The 6,982-nt window shown below is 37.9% G+C and overlaps 1 pseudogene; it reads right to left on the reverse strand.

The window, feature by feature from the left end:
* Positions 1-3,948: 3,948 nt before the first annotated feature.
* On the reverse strand, positions 3,949-4,717 carry LOC124979418 (palmitoyltransferase ZDHHC6-like; annotated as a pseudogene).
* Positions 4,718-6,982: the final 2,265 nt, after the last annotated feature.

Raw genomic sequence — 6,982 nt, forward strand, 5'->3', positions numbered from 1 at the left:
TTTTTTCAAACTTTGGGAAGGATTGGTGTTCACCCTTTAAATCTTCAAAAGAAGTTACCAGTGAAACTATCTGGTCCTGTTTTTCTTTTTTAAGATTATTATTATTATTATTATTATTATTATTATTATTGATTCAATCTCCTTATAATGACTGTAGGTCTGTTCCAGTTTTCTAGATCTTTGTGATTTAGTCTTGGTAGGGTGTGTGTTTCTGGGACTATGTCTATTTTGAGGTTATACAATTTGCTGGTATATCATTGTACCTATTGATCAATTGATTGATTGTACCAGGAATTGAACCCAGGGCCTCATGCATGCTGGGAAAATGCTTTACCACTGAACTTCACTCCTAGTTCAGTACTTTTTAATAATACTTTTTAATTCCATAAACCACTAATAATGTTTCTTTAATTTCTGACTTCAGTTATTTCCTCTCTGTTTCCCAGTTGATCCAGTTTGTCTGTGAGTTTGACTATTTGAGGTACCTCAAATAAGTGGAGTCATAAAATATTTTTCCCCTTCATGTTGCCTTATTTTACTTAGCATTGTGTTGTCATGGTTCATCATGCTGTGCTACCATATTTTTTTAAATTGCATTTTCTTGAAACTTAGACATGTAGAAGGGATATTTAAGTATTTTATAGTTATCTTCAAAGATAATGAAACTGAGAAGGAAGGTGGTTAACTGACTTGATTCAAGCACAAACTATTCAGAAGCAGGTAAGGGCTAAAGCTCAGGTCTCCTCACTCCAGGGTGTTCTTAAGTCCTCTCCATGTCTGAAAATGGGAAAAAGCAAACAGACATGGAACACTGTCATGATCATTAGGCTTTGGGGATAAATTTAGCGGTATAAATTGTATTTCCCCTAATGTTTAGGTAGGAAAGAAATGATGATGGGATTCATCATCCCAAGATTCCTAGAAGCTTCTACTAGCTCCTCCATTTTTAAGATCCCAAAGTCCCCGGTTCCAATCCTGCCTCTGACATTTGTTCACTTGAGCAATACATTTAATCCACATTTTCTCACCAATGAAAATATTGATAAGAAAATCTACCTCACAGGGTGTTGTTATCCATCTGGCACCTATTGAGTACTTATTACATGAAAGTGATTGATGATGACAATGACGACAATGACAGCCATGATAGATGATCAGGGAGGTGAAGGAAGGATTAGGCTGTGGCTCCCCCAAACTGTTTTGCCCCTTGCCCACTTGAAGCTATTTGAGATCTGCCTGGGAGATTCTGGCCAGCAAATTTTCTTGACCATGCAATTTTTCTAGGTCAAACCCCTTTTCTGCTTGGTAATCTGAAGAGACAAATGTGTGAAAAAATGTAAAGTGTCATATGGGACTCACCTTTCTACTGAACCTTAGGGAAGAGACCTCCTGCACTGTGGTGGTCACGCCACACAGGAGGAGAAACCAATCCAGGAGCCAATGGTGTCATGGAGTAACCTTGGGAGACTCACCTCCCAGCCACAAGAAGCCTTTGCTCAAGACCATCCAGGCATGAACTGCTCACTCTGGATGGTGCTGCCTGATAGAAAATAAAACAAAGATGCTGGAGGTGAAGCTCAGTGGTGCTTACAAAGTATGTGGGGTTCATCCCACACCACACACCCAACCAAATGAAACTCTCCAAACTTCTCTTGGGATAAAAGCTATTTCTCTGAACTTCTTGGACCTTCAGTCCCCAAGTGATCTGCCTGTGGAATGACACAGGGTAAGTTCATTCCCACCACCACATAATAGATATTTAATATTGTGGAAAACCATCACAAGTTCCAGAAGGATCCTTCCTGTGACAGCCATTCACTGATATAATTCTTTCACTTCCTCCACAATACCTATTAGGTGCTTAGGAGGTTGAATTGGTGGATTAGTCAATGCATGAATTACGATGTGGTATTCATCTTCCTCATGACCTTGGTCATCCTTTTTTGGACACACCCCAGGGTCCCAATGTTGTTAAAAATGTGGTTTCCTGTATTGGACACTAGGTTCCACATGAGTCTGAGCCCAGAGTTGTCAACTCTTCATTGCAGAACACTTTGCTTCTGTACACGTAGCCAGGTTGTGTTCATTTTCTTGGCAGCTGTGTCTAGTCCACTGTTGATTCATACTGGGCTTAGGATAAGCAAAAATACCTTATGTGACTTAAACATGTTGATTCCTAGTTTCCCCATGATTATAAAATGGAAAGATTTTTGAAAGATGAAAAAAAAGGGTAAAAAGAAATCAACATAGATAGTATTTAGTTCTTTTTTTTTTTTTTTTTTTTGGTACCAGGGATTGAACTCAGAGGCACTTGGACACTGAGCCACATCCCCAGCCTTGTTTTGTATTTTATTTAGAGACAGGATCTCACTGAGTTGCTTAGCACCTCATTTTTACTGAGGCTGGATTTGAACTTGTGATCCTCTTGTCTCAGCCTCCTGAGCTACTGGGATTATAGGCATGTACCACTGTGCCTGGCTATTTTCACCATCTCTTTAAAATAAATTCATGATAAATATCTTGGCATGTGATTCTGAATCTAAATCGAATGTTACCATTTATACACCTATTATACTATCTCTCAACAGTCAATTTGTTTTTGGTTGATTTTTCCTGATACTTTCACACTTAGCAAAACCTTTACAAACCTCATTTTTTTTTTTTGTTCTAATATAGTTGAACATTCCTTTCAGGATTGAATCAATATAAAAGGTGTTGTGTATTCACTTGAGTCTTTACTAAAAGTATTGATTCGTACAGAACCATGGACAGAGCTTCCCATTAGAACTTTCTCTGTGTTGATATGAACCACCTAAGATGAAGGGAAATTTTACTTTTTTTTATTGTTACGTCCTTAACACTCTAGAATTGACATGGACAGAAATGACATCATGAAAGTCTGACCGTAGCCGAAGCCCATGTTAATCTGATGCCACATGTAGCTCTATTATCTTACTTTTTATACATTACACCCATTGATCTTTATTGGATTTGACAAAATCTGCATTACTAAAAGACAAATAACAAAATTTGAGCTTTTATTGAGTTTGACAAATTAAGTTCTATAGTATCTAGAATATTATATAAGAAATAGCAAATGAAGGGGAAACTATCACCTGCAGATGCTCCTGGCAAAGTGGGAACCATACTTCATATCTGTAGGCGAGGTCCAGAGGGTGCAGCACATAAAAACAAAACAAAACCCCAGAGAAAGTGCAATCAACTTACTTGAGTGAAATGTTTTTCCTTTTAGGGGGAAGAAGAGGTGGTAAAAGGGCAGGAATTCAAAGGCATATGCAGGATGGCTTCTCCCTATCAAGATGGCAATGAAGATATTTAAATCATGGCACTACGGCACCTTTGAGGGAAAGGACACCTTAACCAGTGTGGGCTTCTTGCATAATTTGTTAGTGATATGTACAATTTTCAAGTAATGAAGCAGACTTAAAGAATAATTTCATTTTAACGGTGGTTGTATTTTTCTTCTGGGACTGGATCTGTTTTAGAATCACAGGGACATTTCCCTGCAATTTCTAGGGAAGCATCCTCTTATTCTTAAATACCTTCTCCAAAGAAATCATCAAGAATTTTCTCTCTAACTGGGCACACCTGTAATCTCAGTGGCTCAGGAGGCTGACTCAGTGACTCAGCAAGGCCCTAAGCAACTTAGTGAGACCCTGTCTCCAAATACAGATAAAAACGACTGAGGATGTGACTTCGTGGTTAAGCACCCCTAGGTTCAATCCCTGGTACCAAAAACAAAACAAAATGAAACAAAACAAAACAAAACAAAAAAAACCAACAACAACAACAAAAAAAATCTTTTTTCTCTCTATACAACTATACAACCAGTATCACTGTATTTAAGGTTCTTCAGTGCAAGGGTTTGTGAAAAAGGTTTTGATCTTGTTCTATGAAATTATAATGAGAACTTATCTGCTTTTTGTTTCAACTGTCTATTGTTAAGCTGAACTGGTGACAGCTCTCTCTTATTGGCTGCTCCAATTCATCTCCTTCAGGAGATGATTTTGCGTAAATACCCCTTTAAAGTTCTTTCATTGACTTTCCATGTCATAAGGAAAAACAAAGACTTCATCTAGTTGGTAATATTGAATTCGATCTTTAGCCTTCTCTTCAATCCATGCTTTAAAAGTTCTGTCTCTAAGAATCATTTTCCTTAAAAAACAACAACAACAAAAAACAAACAAACAAAAAACTCAACAGTTAATCTCAAGGCAAACAAGGTGGCAGCAGTCAGCTAATCCAAAGGGAACAACTGGAAGAGGATCTCTCTGGACTGCGCTCTTGTCAGTCCTTACTGTGTTCCACCCAAAGGAGAACCGATTATAAAGTTGTTTGTACATAGTCATAACAAAACCTGAAGTGGCATGGTTACAACCCAGCAGTGCTCAAAGGAGAAGCAGTGTGAACAAAGCATGACTTTGGAATGAGACAGTTGTTGATCCAAGGTCAGGGATGGTCCCTCTTCATCTGCTACACTTTCTGCAGGGATGTGAGTGTGGTGCCTGACAGACTCTGCAATACTGGAGACACATGGTGTCCTGAGAATTTTCCAGTATTCACACCAGAGGAACAAAACCAGGACCGACAAACATAGCACGGAGGTAATTATAAAGAATTAGGAAGGTCTAATCCGTCAACATGATGAAGTTCACACCAGTTGTCAATACCACGATGCAGTGTCAGTCACGGCCATTGCGGAACATACTACTACAGCACCAGGACTGTGATGGGGCCCCAGGGGCACAGTCTCTTTAATTCTTGGAGATTTTTTAACTTGATAAGTGAGCAGGATATACCCATTTTGGTGAAGAAGAATGTCTTCCTACTTCTAAAGAACTATAGATTTTCTTTCTCTGTGTGCACATGTCTGTGTGCCACGCATCCCTGTGTGTCCCTTTAGTTGTCACGCCTTCAGATTGTGGGTGTTAATGCAGATTATGCCTTTTCACTGTTAAGCTCTCAGAGATCTTTCTCTTAACTAGAATCCAGTATCTTGGTTTGAAACCCAACCTCAGTCTGCTCCCTGTTGCCTGCTCCTTACCATCATATTTCTGGGTGGCCTGGGCTCACCCTGAACAAACTTCCTCCTCCTTGGACACCTCCATCATAGGCACCGTAATCCAGAGCAAGCAGAAAGCAGATCCTGATCATCAGGGGCCAGAGTGTGGGACTCTCTCCAACCCATACAACTCTCACCAGCACCAAAGATTGGCAAACTGGTCTACAATGCAAATTTGACCACTGCCTGTTTCTATAAATAAAGTTTTATTGGAGCCTAACCATGTCCATTTGTCTCCATATTGTGCCTGGCTGTTTTTGTGTCACAAGGGCAAAACTAAGTAGTTGTGACAAAGACTAATAATGGTCTGTAAGCGTAAAATATTTACTGTTTGGCCATTTACAGAAAAAGCTTGCCAAACTTTAGTCTTTGCTGATCTAGATCCTTTGTTTGTTGATATTTATAATTTCTGCTGGGATTTTGAGATTGCACTGACTTTTTAGAACAATGCCAGCTTACAATATTGTTTCTTTCCATGCATGAATATGGTATCTCTTTCCAATCACTTATGTTTTTAGTTTGTATCAATTATGTTTTATGATTTTAATGTAGGCCTTATGCATCTTTTAATAGATTTATTTTCTCATATCTGATTTGTTGGTACTATTATAAGTGTTTTTAACTTTTTAGTTTGAAATAATTTCAAGGACATATTGCAAAATTAGTACTAAAGAATTCTATATGCCCTTCACTCAAGTTTCCCTAAATGTTAACATTTGATTACTTTGGTTTTTCATATTCTCTCCTCCCCCTTACACACACACACACACACACACACACACACACATAATTAGTAAGTGGTCTTTTAAGAATCTTATTTTTCAAATATTGCTAGTTATATGTAAATAAAATTGATGTTTTATATTGACCTTGTAGCTAGTGACTTTACTAAATTTACTTGTTAATTCCAATAACAGATTCTTCAGCTTTCCTACATATGTATTCATGCCATCTTAAAAAAAAATAGCTTTATGGTATCCTTTCCAGTTTTTCTTTCATTTCTTTTCCTTGACTTATTGCATTGGCGAGGACCTCAAGTAAAATGTTTTTAAAAATGTGGCCAAAAAAATATCATTTTTGTTTTGTGCTCAAGCTCAGAAGAAAGTATCTAATCTTTAATCACTAAATTAAATGTTAGCAACAGTGTTTCACTGATATTATAAAAGATATCAACAAAATACCTCCCATACCAAATATCCATCAAATAAATTTACCCAACAAGGAGAAAGAATGAATTACTGCTCTATTTAGCAATATAATGCATTTTGTGTTCTAACCATGAACTAACAAAGCCAGAAACAAAAGAGTATATTTTGTACAATGGACAAGAACAGGCAAAACTAATCAGAATGGTGGTTTCTGAGGCAGAAGATTGACAAGGAAAGGTGTGAAGGAGCCTTCAGGGGAACTGAAAATGTGTCATATCTAGACCTGAATGATGAGTACAGATGTAAATAAGTATAAAATTCACTGAGAAGGACTGGGAACGTAGCTCAGTGGTGGAATACTTGCCTAGCATGCTTGAGATCCTGGGCTCAGTCCCCAAGAGCATGGACGCACACACACACACACATACACACACACACACACACACACACACACACACACACAATGTACTGAGAAGTGTATATAGAACTAATACACTTTAATAAACAATGTTAGGTTGTACTGTAGCAGAAAATTCCAAGTTCTGTTTTACATGGAACTACAATGTTCCCCTGAAAGGCAGTTGTCAATACAGGTGGCCCACCTTCTCATGAAAGGTTTTGTCACAGGTCTTTTCTGAGAGTCAGTCACACTACATCCATGAAGTGCTTCTCAAAATTTTTTTTCTTTCTTTCTGTCCAGGTCCTGTAAAAGATTATTTAGTCCAGTTTTAAAAATATCTCTACAGCCAAG

The sequence above is a fragment of the Sciurus carolinensis genome, chromosome 3 (assembly GCF_902686445.1).
Source record: "Sciurus carolinensis chromosome 3, mSciCar1.2, whole genome shotgun sequence".
Taxonomy (NCBI): Eukaryota; Metazoa; Chordata; class Mammalia; order Rodentia; family Sciuridae; genus Sciurus; species Sciurus carolinensis.